Source organism: Ictidomys tridecemlineatus, chromosome 14 (genome assembly GCF_052094955.1).
Source record: "Ictidomys tridecemlineatus isolate mIctTri1 chromosome 14, mIctTri1.hap1, whole genome shotgun sequence".
Taxonomy (NCBI): Eukaryota; Metazoa; Chordata; class Mammalia; order Rodentia; family Sciuridae; genus Ictidomys; species Ictidomys tridecemlineatus.
The window spans coordinates 51505201-51521714 of record NC_135490.1 but is presented as its reverse complement, the minus strand read 5'-3'; the positions used below and the strand labels follow the sequence as shown (position 1 = coordinate 51521714).

At 46.8% G+C, this 16514-nt stretch overlaps 1 long non-coding RNA gene and 1 pseudogene across 5 annotated transcripts in view; one reads left to right on the top strand and one right to left on the bottom strand.

Annotated features, from left to right (window-relative positions):
• Positions 1-2630: 2630 nt before the first annotated feature.
• On the top strand, positions 2631-12631 carry LOC144370398 (ankyrin repeat domain-containing protein 33B-like; annotated as a pseudogene). Its single transcript, XR_013430373.1, has 2 exons — positions 2631-3111; positions 11797-12631. The product of XR_013430373.1 is annotated as an ankyrin repeat domain-containing protein 33B-like (transcript).
• The window catches only part of LOC144370399 (uncharacterized), a 64563-nt gene continuing 59628 nt past the window's right edge, over positions 11580-16514 (bottom strand). For 2 of the 4 annotated variants that reach the window (XR_013430375.1, XR_013430377.1), the window contains one exon: positions 11580-16407. This is a non-coding gene — a long non-coding RNA (uncharacterized LOC144370399). The remainder of the gene's footprint in view (positions 16408-16514) is intronic. The other 2 variants (XR_013430378.1, XR_013430379.1) reach the window with 2 other exon arrangements.

Sequence of the window (16514 nt, the reverse complement as noted above, 5' to 3'; positions counted from 1 at the left end):
TGAAACTGAATTATTGAGATGGCTCTGGAAGTGTGTGTTGGTACAGGTCCTCAGGCCTGTTTACTGTCATCTCAGGAGGCCAGCATTTACATTACCATGGCCATGTGCATCCTGGCCTCCTCCTTAGATTGTGTTTAGACATTTTTTGAGGTCAATGAGAAACCTGCATTTTCCCTCTCATGGTAACACTTCAGTCTTAACAGAGGTCTTGACCAAGTCTGTAACTAATTTTTTCAAAGAAATTGGCTTCCAATGAATAATCAGACCTTTGTACCCTCAGGCTCCACATCAATCATGGGTAGAAAATATTTTACAAAATTTGTACTGAACACATTCATATTTTTTTCATGTTATTATTCCCTAAACAATTCAGTGTAACAATGATTTAAATGATTTTAATGTAGTATTTATGTTGAAGTAGGTGTTATCAGTAATCTAGAGATTTAAAGTGTGCAGGCAGATGTATAAGTTATATGCAAATACTATGCCATTTTCTATAAGGCATGTAGGCCTCGAAGTCCCTGAGGAGGGACAACTGTGTATCTGTCTCATCAGTCAAGACCTCAAATGCAGGTAATTCAGCTGCCTCAGAATGAACCAGAAAGAGAAGGGTTTGTTTATTAAGAAACTTAAGGTAGTTCACGAACAGGGCCCAGGGCCAAGAAGCCAGAGGAAATGCTCCAAACCACACTGTCCCTTGACCTTGGTAAGGGAGTGTCTGCTGTTGTCCCCAAAGACAGACCTCCTGTCCCTTCTTGTTACCTTGGCTTCTGTGTCAGTGCTTGCCTGGGTGGATCTGATTGGGGGCCCTAGGAAAACTGGAAACATTATACAATTGTTCTATTTGGCAGAGTGGGCGGTGGTCTGTGCACCCTTATTGTCCTTCAGGACACAGGAGAGAGGGCTCCCGAAACTCAGAAAGGACCGGGGTTTGTGCTAACACCTGTTTCCCTAAGTGTGGTCTCCATTGAGGACTCCAGGTACTGCAAGCCGAGGTCACAACTTTGAGAACAGCAAGCATGTCAGAGGCCATGGTGAGGTGCTTGGTGATCAGAACCTCTGGTGGGCCAGGCACCGTGCCAGGGACCAGGACTCACAGCAAGGGGAGGCTTTGTCCTTAAGTCATTTTCTAGCTAACAGGACAGAAATAGACGTGGAACCCAGCACTGTCTGTTGGAGTTCTGATGAAGGGGTGCCCTGGGTTTCATGGAATAAGATCACTCCATCTCACCTGGATGTTCAGGGCAGGGATTGCTGAAGAGGTGGTTTGAGTCCAGTGTTCTAGAAGTCAGAGGCAGATCCTTTGATACAATGGTTTGCAAAGCCCTGGGGCTGAGCTGGAGCTGAGAGAATCTCAAAAATAGATGGCCTGAGGGACAGAGCAGGTGGTGTGGTGGTAGGATGAAGTTACCTGGGAGAGATGAGAGGCCCCTGAAGAATGCAGGTACCTGATCACTAAGGGTCTGATGCAAGGGGATGCATTCCAGTGGCATGGGGCCTAGTGTATGCTGATGGAGCCCCAGAGGTTCCAGAGTGTGTGGCTGGAGCACTGTTGTCAGAGGATGTGAGGTGGGCAGTGGATAAGGGTGAGTGGGGGGGCATTGTGGTCAGGCATCTGCCCAGGGTCAGTGCTGGCTGCAGAGGGGAAAGAGAACAGGGAGTGGGAGACACACAGGCTTTGTTCTGGCCATGGGGCCTTTGAAATGCTGTGAGACATGAAGTGAGCAGACCTGGCTGGCAGTGGAGAGGACAGCAGTGCCCTTGCTGTCCCTTCTGGCAACAGCTGGGTTTACTGGGATGGGGGACCTTGAGGGCTAAGGATGGGGTAGGATCCTGAGCAGTGTAAGAATGTGAGGGAACAATGCTCCTTTTCTGAATAATTTGTGGGAGTGTTCACTGGGACTGTTTAAAACTGTTTTTATTTTGTATTCACATATAAGTAAAATTTATCTGGAAAAATAGCACACCCCTCCCTCCCTTCCTTTCTTCCTCATTTCCTTCATTTCCTTTAGTCTCACAGAGAAAGAGGTGGAGCCCAGCCTGCTCTCTGCACCTCTGTTATGGTTTGGGTGGGTGGGGTCCCCCCAAAGCTCACATGTGGAACAGTGCAAGAAGGTTCAGAGGAGAAATGACGGGGTTGTGAGAAACTTAACCAGTCAGTGATTAATCCCCTGAAGGAATTAACCAAGTGGCAGCTGCAGTGGTGGGTGTAGCCAGAGAAGGTGGGAGTGGGTGGAGGGGTGGGCCTAAAGGCATGGCTTGGGGCGGTATCTGGCCAGTGGTCTCTCTGCCTTCTGATCACCATGTGAGCTGCTTCCCTCTGCCATCCTCTCCCACCATGATACCCTGCTGAGCACTGAGCCCTGAGTAATGGAGCTGGCCTTCTATGGACTAATACCTCTGAAACTGTGAGCCTTCAACTAAACTTTCCTTCTCTAAATTGTTCTGGTCAGATCTTTCAGTCCCAGCAGTGAAAAAGCTAAAACAGTGCCCTACTTGGAGGAGCTCCCACCCCTCCCTTGACACTGGGAGAGGAATCCAAAACCCCCACTGTGTGCGCCTCAGTCCTTTTTGTGTTAGTTTGAGTTAAACTCAGTATTTTTCCTTTAGGAAACTCCCCTGTCCCCATCTCTGGCTCCGGGTCTGCCTTGTTTTGTTTGTGCCCCCCTTGGGTGTCTCACCTGTGATGACACTACTGTCCCTGCCCAGCCTCCTCTGCAGCACAGTGGGACCCTGCACCACTCAGGTGAGTGGCTGAAAGGCCCTGGGTGAACCTGAGACATTCATGTGGCCAGGACAGTGGCCTCTGCCTTCTCCTCCTTCCTCCAGAAGGTCTGGGGATCAAAGAGGAAGACCTGCAGAGCAGGAAGCTTCCCAGGGCCTGGCTTCCTCCTGTGCCACCTCCCGACACACCCTGGTCCCTCTGGAGGCCTCTTGAGAGTGAGACCCACAAGAGTACCGTTCCCTTTCAGAGCACGCCACCATCACCAACTACCTGTGGAACTATTTCCCTGGTCTTGACCTTGAAAGGAGGAATGTGTTTGGCTTCACCGCCCTGATGAAAGCAGCTATGCAAGGCCAGACAGTGCATCAGAGCACTGATGCTTGAAGGTACGTGCCTCTTGTCCCTCACACCTGTGGAACATGGAAATAACTGACTCCTTTAAAGAACGTCCCTCAAAGAGATGAATCATCCCCATGAAAACAGCCTGGCAGATGCCTCGAAGAAAGGGGTCTTTGTTGAGGTGATGACAGTTTTTAGGGTTGCAGAGGGGGTCACAGCCAGCCACTTGCAGGTCAATGCTGAACTCTGAGAAGTGACACCTTCCCTTGCCCTTGGCTTCCTCCACACACCCACATCTGCTCCCAACCCTCTGCACATCTGCTCTTCAGAAATGTGCATTATGGTCTTGTCCCTGGGCCGATGTCTGTTGAAGTGGGCACAGGAAGGGGTGGTCTGAGCCAGGCTGCCTCCTGCTTGCTGGCAGTTAGAGCTGCAGGATGATGTGTTGTGTGGCAGTTTCCAGAGTCAGTGGAAAGTTCCAGGCTTCAGCTTGGGATCAACAGGGCAGCCCACTTTGTCCCTTAGGTCCTTATAAGCCTGGATAAGACACTCACCAGTCCCCATCTGCAAAATGGGGGTAATGACCTCTTTCTGTCCCTTCTGCCTGAGGATGAAATAGTTTATAAACTCTCAAGAGCTATGCAGTTTTAATGAGTTACTAAACCAAATTCCTTTTGATGAACCTCTAATTCTTTTCTTGACTTGAAACTGGGGTCAGGGATAGTCTTTAGTGCCACCTCACCAGGTTATTTTGAGAATTAAGGGAGAAGATGGGTCTAAGTACATGTAATGCACTCAATATCCAATAGCTGTTGCTCATATTCATTTGCTGCCTTAATTTATCTTTATTTTTGGCTGTGGCACTGGGGTCAGCCAATTCTGCTTAGTGCTACGAGTTCCTGAAGAGCTGACATTTTTTCTCTCTTAGTCCATTTTTGCTGCTATAGCAAAATACCAGATGGGATGATTTATAAACAATATGTTTATTGCTCACAGTTCAGAGGCAGGGAAGCCAAGATCAAGGCAACAGCAGACTGATGTCCAGTGGGGGCCTGTTCCGTCTTGTCATGTCCTCCCTGTTGGAAGGGCTGGGGGCACCCTCTGGCCTCTTACATGAGGGCACCAATCCCATTCCTGAGGCCCATGCTGTGACCAAGCACCTCCTAAAGCCCCCACCTCTTTATACCATCCCCTTGGGTATGGCGTGCCACACATATGAAGTCTGGGGGGGGCAACATTCAGATGGTGGTTCTCCTGGGAATGCCATCAGAGCTCTTCCAGATCCTGTCTCCTCCATTAATGCTCCTTCTCTGTCACAGGACCCCCAGCTGGCTCCCCGTTTAGTTGTCATGGGTTCCCAGTTGCCTCTGGCTTGTGACAGTTTGTCTTCACATATTGTTTATGAGCCTGTATTGTATGAGCATTGCATGAGCCTGTTTTTCTTTCATCCATCTGGGATTTGGGTATTTACAACTTAATTTTTTTCTTCCTGCTTTAAACTCCATGTCTTACAGGATGCTATAGGACAAATGAACTCAAAGAACAAGGATGGAGGTTTTGAAGATTGCAAATCTACTTAGAAATATAAAAAGATCATAACTAAAATTAATCCCATTGGTTGTGCTTTTGATTCAGTGGCAGCTTTAGTTTTGAAAAGCAATAGCTCAGTTTCAGCAGAGTTCAGGCCCTGGCTGTCCTGTATCAGTGAGAAGTGGTCCCTCCTAATTAAATTGTGATTGTAGGATGTTCTTGTGAGTGGCAGAAGTTTCATCTGCTTTCATTACTTTTGGGTTGAGTTTTAATTGAGTGCAGATTTTTAGTAATTTACTTTTTCAACTGACAGTGTATGGGTGTCAATCACATCAAATACATTTTTCCCAACAAGTTAATTTGAATTACCAACTTTTTTTCCCTTTTGGTGGGGGGTCAATTGCCTTCTAATTGCCCTGGAAAATATGAGGGGCTCAGTCTCACTATCATTGTCATTTTGTCTTCTTTGGGTCTCTTAGAAGTTTCCAGCATTTGCTGCAGTAGTTATAGGATTACAGAAATGCCCTCCACATCTCTTGGGGAGATGGTGCTGGGCTCGATGGGCTGGGTGTTAAGGTCACCTCTACCCCCCAGTTGTGGTTACAGATTAGACATCGGGTCTGTAGATGCTCTTCCCTGTCACCTTTGGGAGTTCTCCCCCAGTGAAATTTGAAGCCCTTGTGGGCACAGGCCCTCACCTGTCCATGCCTCGGGCTTCCCTGTGCACTGTGCTGAGGGTAAGTGACCCAGAAAGCCAGGCCCAGGCTTCAACCCAGCTCCATACCTGCAGCAGTCTCTTGCCTTTCTGGACCATGGTTTCCTCTTCTCTGGGATGGAAGCCATGATGGCGCTGAGGGAGGTAGCTCTCTCCTGCCAGGGCCACCCTAGATGCCTGCCATCAGGGCATGTTGCTTAGGATTGTATTGTTACCATTATTAGGGAGTTTATGTATTCTGTAGTTATTCATTAAGTGAATAAAAGAACAAGGCATATTTTTCTCTTTGAAAAATATCCTGTGATGAGATCTTTAATTTACTAGGGTAGTAAGCATGTAACTCAGGGGTTTCTTAACCTTGGCTTGATTTGAGATTTGGGGCCAGATAAGTTCATGTTGTGGAGGTGGGGGGAGGTTCTGACAACTGTAGGTTGTTCAGTGATGTCCCTCGTCTCTACCCTCTATATGGCTGAAGTATCCCCAGTCTTGACAGCCATAAATGTCCCAGGCACTGCCAAACATCCTCTGTGGGGTGAGGGGGTGAGGACAGGGACTACTGATACAGCTAATAAGTGAGAAAGGATGAAAAAAGAGAAGATCTTTTTGTTCTTAGATATGTTTCTCCCTCCCAGCTGGTTCTATGTTGTCTAAAATAAAGATGAGACCTTTTCCATGGAGCATTCAAGCTGCCCCCTTAGGCTTTAGTTTGGAGTGGTCATTTGCTATTGTCACTACTAAGTTAGATTACAATTATCAACTATTTTTATGTCTCTTATTTCCATTTAAACATATCCATATCAGGAGAACTTAACACATTGAAAGTTCCCAACAGCCTGAGCATTTCTTTTAGATTGACAGACCCTTCAACATGGAGTAAGTCTATGTATAGCTTAGGAAGGTTACCCAGGAGTTAACTGCAAAACTGTCATCCTGTGATAATTTGAAAAGTAAAGTGTGCAACCATTACTACATAAAAAAACATGCCTTTCTAAGTTCTTCAGATAAGGTGATCTTTGTTTCCTGAATGTTTTTCTGCTCCTTAGTTTCTGAGTTGCAGTTTATTTTCAATAGCAAACATTTCAGCTTATACATGATGAATGATCAAATTGGATGAAACCCTCAACTGTTTAGATTTTCTCACCATCTTTAATGTACAGGTACAGATCAGCTTGGGTCTGCATTGTTCAGTAGAACAAAAGATTGTTAGAAGTGTCAGAAATTTTAATTTTAATAAAAAAATATAACCAGATTCTGGAAACCTGATTCAGTGGGTCTTTGGGTTTGGCTTCTCAATACAGTTGTCTGTGCTGATGACAATCCCAAGGGAGGCAGCAGGACCTTGTTGGTTCAGTGGAATATTAATATCCCAGAGTGACAAGTCTAATTAAATTGTTTGGCTCTGAGAAGCCACATGGAGGACAAGATTTTTTTATGGAGATTGCCGGTTCCAGGTTGCTTTTGAGAGCCCCTGTTTATACTGAAGTGCGGTATAAAATAAGGCTGCTGCCTTGGGAGGAGAAACATGCAAAGGCCCGCATCTTGCATAATTCCAGAGAGCCAGAAAAGACACTGTGCTCTTGCTCCATGGTCCTGCTCATCTCTGGCAAGCCCTGACTAGACTTCTGGTAAACCAGGGACTTATATTAAGACATTGCTTTCTGTTTATGAGGAAAACGGGAAATTTTTGTGAACTGAGAATTTGTCACACTGGAGTTGTTTCACGTTATTAGAGAAAAATTAACTCAGGAAATTCATACCACACCCCTTCATCCCCAAAACAAACCCTGAGACAAGGACTTGAGGACAAATAGATTTTTTCAAAGGTTGCTTTTGGGAAGCAGCCTGGCAGGGTGCAGGTGGGGGGAGTGAGTTGGGAAGAGACAATGCTAATTCAGTGACCTCGGGCTCCTGAGCAGTTGCTGGTGGGTTACTGGGACTCAGCCCTGCTGGGCCCTCTGAGAGATGAGCAGAATCCATCTGGGAGATACCCCAAGGGACAAAGACACTGGGGGATTTATCTTCCAATTCTGGCCCCTCATGGGGGCAGGGTACACTTTTCCCACTTGCTGTGCCACGGAGGTAGCTCCTCAGTCCCACTGGGCTGGACAGCAGGCTCTCCCCCATGACCTTGCAATCCTGACTTGCTGAGCTGATTACACAACCAGTGCCCCAGAAGCAGGCTACAGGTGGCCCAGCAGGAAGCTGGCAAGGGCTGGCCCACCCTTGTGGTGTGTCACCTCCTGTTGCAGGAGGGCAGCCTGGGCTGGGTTGCCTAGGAAGGATGCCATCAGGATGGGGGTTGGTGGAGAAGAAAAAAGAAAGTGACTACTGTGCCTGCCTCCTACTGTCCTCGGGGGCCTGGCCTGACTCCCAGGGAAAGTGAACTGAGAGGGCTGGAACATCATTTTTCCCCTTTGGCACTAGTTTGGGATGTTTTCCACTGCAGTAGCAGAAGTCCAGGCTTGAGAGTGGATTAGACAAGTGTCTTTTCCTTGTATCTCACTAGGAGTCTTAAGGTTGGTGGTCAATGTCCAAAGCTGGCCTTGATTTAGAGAAGACAACATGGACCTGAGTTTCTTCTCCTATTCATCAATTCCCTTGGCTTCCTGCTTTGTCACCTCTTGATTCCAAGACAGTCACCAGACCTCTGTTAGGAGGCAATGGCAACAGCAGCATATACACTTGTCCCTGTTCTCAGGAGGTGAATACCCCATAGGGCTCAGGCCAGCACAAGGTTGCTTGGACACAGGCAGCTGGACAAAGGGGAAACAGACTTCAGTCATTAAGTTAAACCAATGGTTCAGAGTCAGGGATTATATTGTTTCCCAGGTGACATTTGGCAACAGCTGGGTACATTTCTGGTTGTGACAGCTGGTGGGGTGCTACTAATATCTCGAGTAGTCACCAGAGGTGCTGTTAAAAGTCCTTCAGTGCACAGGATAGCCCTCACCACAAGCATGGCCAAAAATGCCAATAACGCTGAGGTTGGGCAGTCTTAGGCTAGATCATTATGATCCATTGCCTAGAACTGAGTATGTTGCTTTCAATACAATAGAGGATGATTTTGTGCAGACAACTCTTAGCTGTCAGCAAGGTGGAAAGTGGACCCATTGGCAAGAGCACACCCTTGGTCCACAGGTTTAAGCACTGTTGGGTAGGAGGCAAGGATGCTGGTGGTGTCCTGGGAGAAGATGAACACAGTGGCATTTTGGAAGTTCTCTATATTCTTTTAAAGGTATTCAAGTAAAATGTTAATCATCAGTACATTTGATCCTCCCATGTCCTGGGTTCTGTTTCATGAATTCAGGCAACTACAGATATAAAATATCTCTAAAAAATGCATTTGTATGGAACCGGTACAGACCTGTTACCTTGTCACTGGTCACTAGACAATACAGCCTAGCAACTGTTTACACAGCATTTACCTTGCCTTAGGTTTTATAAGTAATCTAGAAATGGTTTGGTGTCTATGGAAGTGCATAGGTTATATGCAAAGATCATGCCATTTTCTACAAGGGACTTGAGCATCCTTGGAATTTGGTGTCCATGGGGGTCTTGGAAGCAATCCCCTGTGGACACTGAAGGGTAACTTTGCTTGTCGTTTATAATTTACTTGCTATGTCCTGGCCATCAATGTCACCCTTAGAAGTGGTTTCTTAGGAATTGAATCCCTAATTGAGCACCCCTCAGATCCTAGAACTGCATGGCAGTCACAATGACTCTTGTTCTTTGGGGTGTTTGTATTTTCTGAGCACTTTGAAAAGGTGGGGACAACAGGAAGAAGAATGCTGCGTTGTGGACAGCTGTTCCTTTCATTTTCCATTAGCATTTGAAAAATGTCTCTTTCCCACAGTGTTCATTAAGATTTTAATTTTGCAATTTGTTCCTTTTTAAAGTGACAAGCAATTAATTAAGGTTTAATGTGTCATCTATTTTCTGCAATGACATTTTTACTGCCCCCTTTTCATTTTAGTCAGTTTATAAATTGTACTTCCTGATTTCTGGTTCCAAATAATTACCACTCTTGTAAGATGGCTATTCTTTAATGTGTCCCAGAATTAAGACCATTAGCAGGTGAGCTCAGGTGAGCCAGGTGTGCCTGGCTATGAGGCCACTATGGGCTGGCAGGGCAGGGAAGTGGCAGCCCGCCGCCGCCCCTCTCAGCTCAGCACGTATTGATCAGCTACTGCATGTCAACACCTGGGTCTGTCGGGAATATAAATGAAGCTGCCTCTGCCAGGCTTGTCTCCAGGGAGCTCACAGACTAGATAATTGCCCTAGTTTTTCACATTGCTTTCCAGTAGAGATATGACTAATGGGACTTGAAATCCTGAATGATTTCTAACTGTATGTGGGGCTGAGTTTGGACCAAGATTAACAGCAACTTAGTAATAATTTCTACATTGCCAAGTTTAAATTTATGCATATTTCACCAGGATGATTTGGAGTTTAATGTTGGAATGTTTGACTGTGGGGGGGTAGTGGGTAGAATGGAGAGACATTCAGAAAGACGTTGGGGATACATCATTAAAGATTCTCTAGACAATCAGAACTGATAGGGTGCATAGATTAAGAGATTTATTTTAAGGAATTGGCTTATGCAGTTGTGGGGGTTGGTAAGTCTAAAATTTGTAGGCTAGGCCCACTGGTAGGAGTTAATACTGAAGTCTAGAGGCAGAACTTTTCCTTTTATTCCATGTTTTTTTGTTGGTGCATTATAATTTTTTGTTTTATTGATTCTACATAGTTATATATGACAGCAGAATATATTTCAATTCACTGTACACAATGGAGCATAACTTTTCAATTCTCTGGTTGTACATGATGTATAGTTATACCATTCGTGTCATTATACATGTATCTAGGGTAATGATGTCTGTCTCATTCCACCATCTTTCCTGCCCCACGTCCCCTTCCTTGCCCCACCCTCCTATTTGCCCAATCAAAAGTTTCTCCATTCTTCCCATGACCCCACCCCCACTAATCTGAGAAAAAATTCTGCCTTTGGTTTTATGGGACTGGTTTACTTTATGTAGCATGATATTCTCCAGCTCTATCTATTTACATGCAAATGCCATAATTTTATTCTTTTTAATGCTGATAAATAGTCCATTGTGCATACATACCAGTCTCTTTATCCACCCATCTACTGATGGGCATCTAGGTGGGTTCCACAGATAAGCTATTGTGAATTGAGCTGCTATAAACATTGATGTGGCTGCATCACTGTAGTATGGTATATTATAATTATATATAAAACAGTGGGATTTGCTGTTGCATATTCATATATAAATGCAACAAGAACTTTTTCTTCTCTAGGAAATTTGAGTCTTTGGTCTTAAGGTAGTCAATGATTGGATGAGGCCTAGCCACTTCTTTGGGGTTGATCTCCTTGACTTAAAGTTAACTGATTAGAAGGTGTTAGCCAAAGCTACAAGATCCCTTCAGGCCACACCTAGATTAGTGTTTGATTAAAGCACTGGATGTTCTAGTGTAGCCAAGCTGACACAGAATACTGACCATCACATCTGCCCGGCTGGGTGGTTGTTAGCACACAGAGCTGAGTGCAGGGGACCCAAGGTGCTCCCTGGAGCTCTCTACTCCATGGAGCTTGCCAGCTTTGCAGCCCAGGAAGGCCCCCAGCCACTGTGACCATCATTCATTCTGTAATGAACCTTTGTTATAGGCATGCCTCCCACCTGCCAGGATTAGATGTGTTGCAGAAGAAAAATGCATAAGATATGGACTCTGTTTTGGAATAGCCCACTGTCTGGTCTGTAGAAATATGGGCTGCAGTCCCCCAGCCAGTTAACTACCCAGTGGAAGAGGTGAAGGACCACCATTTTCCACAAAAGAGGATCCACAGCAGCCTTCCAAGTGACAGGACAGAAGATATGGTACCGAGTGCCTTGCAAGTGACTGTTACCATTAGCATTTAGAGCACTCCAGCTGTATCATGAAGTGATCTCAAGACATTTTTGTTGTCTAGTCATGTCTCCATTGGCAGAGAGCTATGCAATCTTCTTTCTTTCTTTTGGGTACCAAGGATTGATCTCAGAGGCACTCAACCACTGAGCCATATCCCCAGCCCTATTGTGTATTTTATTTAGAGACAGGGCTCACTGACTTGCTTAGTGCCTTGCTATTGATGGGGCTGGCTTTGAACTTTCAATCAATCCTCCTGCCTCAACATCCTGAGCTGCTGAGATTACAGGAGTGAGGCACTGTGCTCCAGTGGAATCTTATTTCTTAAATAAAAAAAAATTATGATTTAGATTCAGACAAATTTTTTATTTAGAAAAGACAAAAACATCAAATGTTGCATGAGAAACCTTTTCTTGTTGCAGTGGTAAATGCAGTAGGTGACTGTTACATGCAGGTGGCAGTGGTCCAGGATAGAGCTTGTTATTAGGTTTTGGAAAATTAACCTTTCTTCCATTCTTTGAGTTGCTGCTGAAGCCATCAATTTGTGCTTCTTGTTTTTCAGGGGCAGATATACACTCCCAGAACAGCCACCGCAGGATGTCACTCCAGGAGTGGGTTGCTTACACAGGCAGGGTGGAGGCCATCCAACTCATGCAGAGGCTGCTGGAGCGACCCTGCCCTGAACAGCTTGGCGAGAAGTACAAGCCAGAGCTGCCGCTGACCCCGGAGGCGGTTCTGAAGCCTGCAGCCTCCAAACACTGCTTGCAGAGGCTCGCTGAATTCGTGCGGTCTCTACTGACCTCGCGCTCACGCGGGGGCCTGGGGGATGGGGGCGTCCTTGACCATACCGTCAGGATGATCACAAGCCTTTATAGTCCTGCTGGGGCCATCGTCTGCCAAACTGTGTGACCCTTCCTATGTTGGAAAACGGCGGCTGGCAGTGCAGGAAATCCTGGCAACTAAGGCGGACCAGGACACCCTTGCCCAAGAGAGGGATGAGGCAGAAGGTGCTGAACAGCAATTTCAGACTTCTGAGGTGGTGGGGGGCTCCGGAGAGGAGGCTCAATCCCCCGTCTCCTTACCTGCCAGGAGCCCAGGGGTCAGCCTCTGGCCGGTGGAAGGCCAGCCTCCTGCCCCTGCAGCTCCTGCGCTGGAGCAGTGTGTGGCCGGGTGTGGTGGTCTCCAGGGTCGGCATCAGCAAGGCGCCTGCGCCCACCTTCCAGCCAGAGAGCATAGGCCGAAAGGGCAGCACCAAGGACAGCACCCACCTGCAGAGCCCCAAGTGGCAGTACAAGGAGGCCAAGGAAGAAAAGAAGAAGGCAGAAGAGGTCGAGAGGACGCGCCAGGAGGAAGCGCAGAAGGAAAAGCGGGAGCTACACTGGAGGAAAAGGACATGAAGAGGTCGATGGGCAGAGGGCCTGTGTTGGGCTAGGGCTAGGGCTGCGGGGGTCGAAGAGCCCCAGCGGGGAGGAGGGCAGGGCGGGGGCGGGGGCGTGACCCAGGAGAAGGTGGAGAGGCGCAGGGGAGGCTGCCCCCCCCACCACAGCTGGGCGCTCAGAGGTGCGCACCAGGCTCCTGCAGTGTGGTCATACCGCACTTGGCTGCCTCTTCTGAAAGCCGCCTTCTGGGATCCCAGGATGTGGTCCAGTGTTCCCAAGAGGGAGCTGGGAACAGCAAGTATTGATTTGCCTAACCCTCCTTCCCCTAGCAACCAATACACCTAGTGGGCAATACACTTAATGTCTCACTTTAGAGAACCTCAATTAAGAATTTTTAAAAACCAATTTATCAAAGGGTGGGGTTTTTGCATAATTTTGTACTTTTAATCATTATTTACCAATCTGCAGCATTTTACAGGTGATGGGGCTCTTTGTATTTAAGGCAGTTTTAATATATGAGTCTGAAGACTCCTGGTTTAAAATACTGTATCTAGAAATAAATATTTCTGAGAGCTGTATGAATTCACACAATACATGGGATTCTCCTTTTTGCCATTGGTTTTGACTTTTGCCTTTCCATCTCATTGTGGGTACGCTAGGTGTAGATTTTCCTATTTGATTAATTGATGCTGAATATTTGTTTTTATTTGATGGAGGCATTGACTTTTACAGCAAAATTATCAAATGAAATAGTTCACATTTCAGTGTATTATTTTAAAACTCTCTTGTTCATACAGTAATAATAATGAAAATCATTGTCAAATTATTAGGAAACAATGCATTAACTGCATTTCTTGCTAGACTCATTTTAAACAGGGGCTTTGGATAAACTGCATAGGAAATCCTTTATTGGATATAAGAGAAAAATTGTCTTTTAATAAGTGGGGTGACCTCAACAAATGATTACTGGAAATACAAAATTAAGTCTTACGTGCTCTTAGATAAGTCAAATCTGTATATCCTTAAAATGTAAAAATGCATGAAAGATAGGATTCCAGAGGGATGGAACTGCTGAAGGGGGCAGGAAGGTGATTTTTAGGAGCAGGAGGTTAGAACTGAGTTTTAACAAGCTTGTTTTGGGCAAATTTCTAGGAGTATTTGACATTTTCAGGGCAGCCCCCTCATCCAGGCTCCAGTGGAGTTTACTTTTATTTCTCCTTTGATGATTGTCCCTGAACTTTACTTCATCCTTATGCCAACTGTATAAGATGTCCAGGATGTGGGGACTTTGGCAGGATGCAGATGTGATTTGCCTGGGCCCTGAGCTCTCAGGGGAGTTTTCTGTTTATGCTCTTATCTCCAAAGACTGAGAAATTCTTACTGGATCTTAGAGTATCTGTTACACATGCACTTTATTTAAATATTTATTTGAAATACTGGGAACCATGGGTTCAAATACTATCATAGACTGTTTGGAAGCTCTTTACTATAACCCTGGATACGTGCTGACATGCACTTATCTGTCTCATGATGCAGGCAGTGGGTAGCTCTGGGTTGCTTTGCGGCTTCCCATCAGCAACTTGTTGAGCAATCAGGGATCTCACACTAGCCCTTCCCCACTTATCAGATCATAAGGCTGTGCCCAGGCTGTTGGAGAGGCTGGTGAGATAAAAATACTGTATTTCAGAATCAGATTTTAGCATGTTTCTTCTTAATCCCAGAAAGACATCAAGATGAATGCCACAGAATCCTGAACCCACCTTTAGAACTATGCATATTAGTTGGTTGTGGATCACCCCTGTGGCTTAGAAGTTGGGTTTGACCACATCTTCTTGACCTCAGTTATCTTTGCAGGTTGTCTTTTCTGAGTCCCTGGCATTGTGGCATCTCCATGCCATGTCTATGGAATCCACAGCTTCACCTAGCTTGTCACAAGCTCCTCCCTCATCAGCTGAGTGCCCAGCCAGGAAGTGCCAAATGGCCTCTAATATGTAGCTTTCAATACTGGGTGCCCTGAGGACCACCAGGCAGTTTGTCAACATTTCCTGCCTTTACCCCTACTGTAGAGGCTGGCACTGTGTTGTTCTGGGGAGAAGAACCCCAGTGTTTGAGTTCCCCGGAGAGTAAACTGCAGCTTGTGTTGAGAACTGCAGCTTCTCCTCTCACTTGGGGGTTGCTCTTCCTGAACAGCCATCCTGAGCTCCCACAAAAGGCTCTAACTTTGTAAGAATGTCAAATTGTCATTGGAACAGCCAGTGTTAGGCAGTGTCTGTTCTGGCTGATTTGGCATCTGCCTGCCACTGCATTGCCAAGTAATCCTGCTTGCTAACCACCGTGGGACCTATGCACTGGGAATGGTATAGAGCCCCGTACCCTATCAAGCCATGTCTCTGCTGCTACCTGATCAGAAGTGCAGATTCCTGGTCTCACCCGGCCCCCTACCTCACATAATCCATTGTCAGTGTCCAGTGATGGGTGGACTGTCAACAGCATGACAGGTTATTTCTTCAGTTTCTGTTCTGGGGCCCCCTCTCCTGTTTGTTCCAGCCTTGACCAGCTGCACAGGATGTACCTGACCAGCATGGGGCTTGGCCAGCAATACTGCTGGTGTCCACAAGACAGCTCTAGAGATACATGCATTTAGAAAGTCTACTAGGCCAGCAAACTCGGGTCAGCCCAGCAGTTTCTTTGGCAGACTTGAAAGTGAACCCGCCACATTCCCTGTTCCATGGGAGTGGCCATGACCTGGTGGGCTTCATGAAGTAAGAAAGACAGATGTGTGGGAGAGCTGACTGGCAGGAGGGGAGCTGAGTTGTACCCCCAGACAGAAAAATTTTTCTGTGAAGCCCAAAGGACTCAAGTGCAGGAAGTGTCCGTGCAGAGCCTGGTGCAAACTCTCACCAGTCCCTCTCTCCAGAATCAAATCACTGTCCTGCTTGGGGAGGCCCTTCTCTGGGATGTCCTCAGGTGGGATCCAGGTGGCTTCTGGACCAGGTGCCGAGCACTTGTCATTGTGGCTGTGTGGAAGCATGTTTGTCAGCAGTGTTTTCCTTCAAGGACAATGTCTCTCCCCTCTTTTCTCTCTCTAAGGAGGAGGCTTTTGCTCTTGTTTTGTTGGCCTCTTTGGAGTGGGCTACACCACAACCAGTGGACACTGTGCCAAGTCTTGGGCAGGCAGTGCAGGAGGTCAGGAAGAGAAGTCTGGATGCTTCTCAGCAGGTGGCCTTTAGAGTCTCTCAATTTGGGGATCTGTGTGAGCAGAAGGACAGATATCCTCAAGTGGGACCCTCCTGCCCAGGCTTGATAGTGTCACTGCGAGAAGGGTGGGGGAGGCATGTGGGGGCAGCAGCTGGGCTTGTGATTAGCTCCACCGAGAGAGTGAGTAAGCTGGGTCACCTTGAGGAGGCTTGTGGGGCTCAGTGAGCCAGTCCCTTCTTAGGCAACATTGTTAGGGTGGCCTTTTCTGGGTATGGGATTCGCAGAGAAGATATGATCATCTGGCCCCTGAGGCAGAGAGAAACTACCCCTGGTCTCCCTGAAAGTCCAGCTGGTGTCATTTTTGTGTGTTTTTACTGCTTTGAACAGTGACACCTCCGTCACTGAGCCTCTGCCCTCCATTTATCCTGTGGATGGGCAAGGACCCAACCACAGTGTCCCCTCTAGCTTCTACATTCCTTCTCTGAAATCCTCTTTACCTTCTCTTTAGTTCCCCCTTCTTTTTCTTTCTGGGCCTGTTTTCTTCTCGCAGTTTGGTTAAACTCCTTGCTCATCTTTGGCACCAGCTGTCCTGAGGTCTAAAAAAAATCAGAACAGGGGTCCCTGAGAAGCATTATGGTGGCCCTGCTGCATTGTCAGGTCAGGACCTCTGAGTCCCCAAGGATGAGTGAGCAGCAGGCCCTGC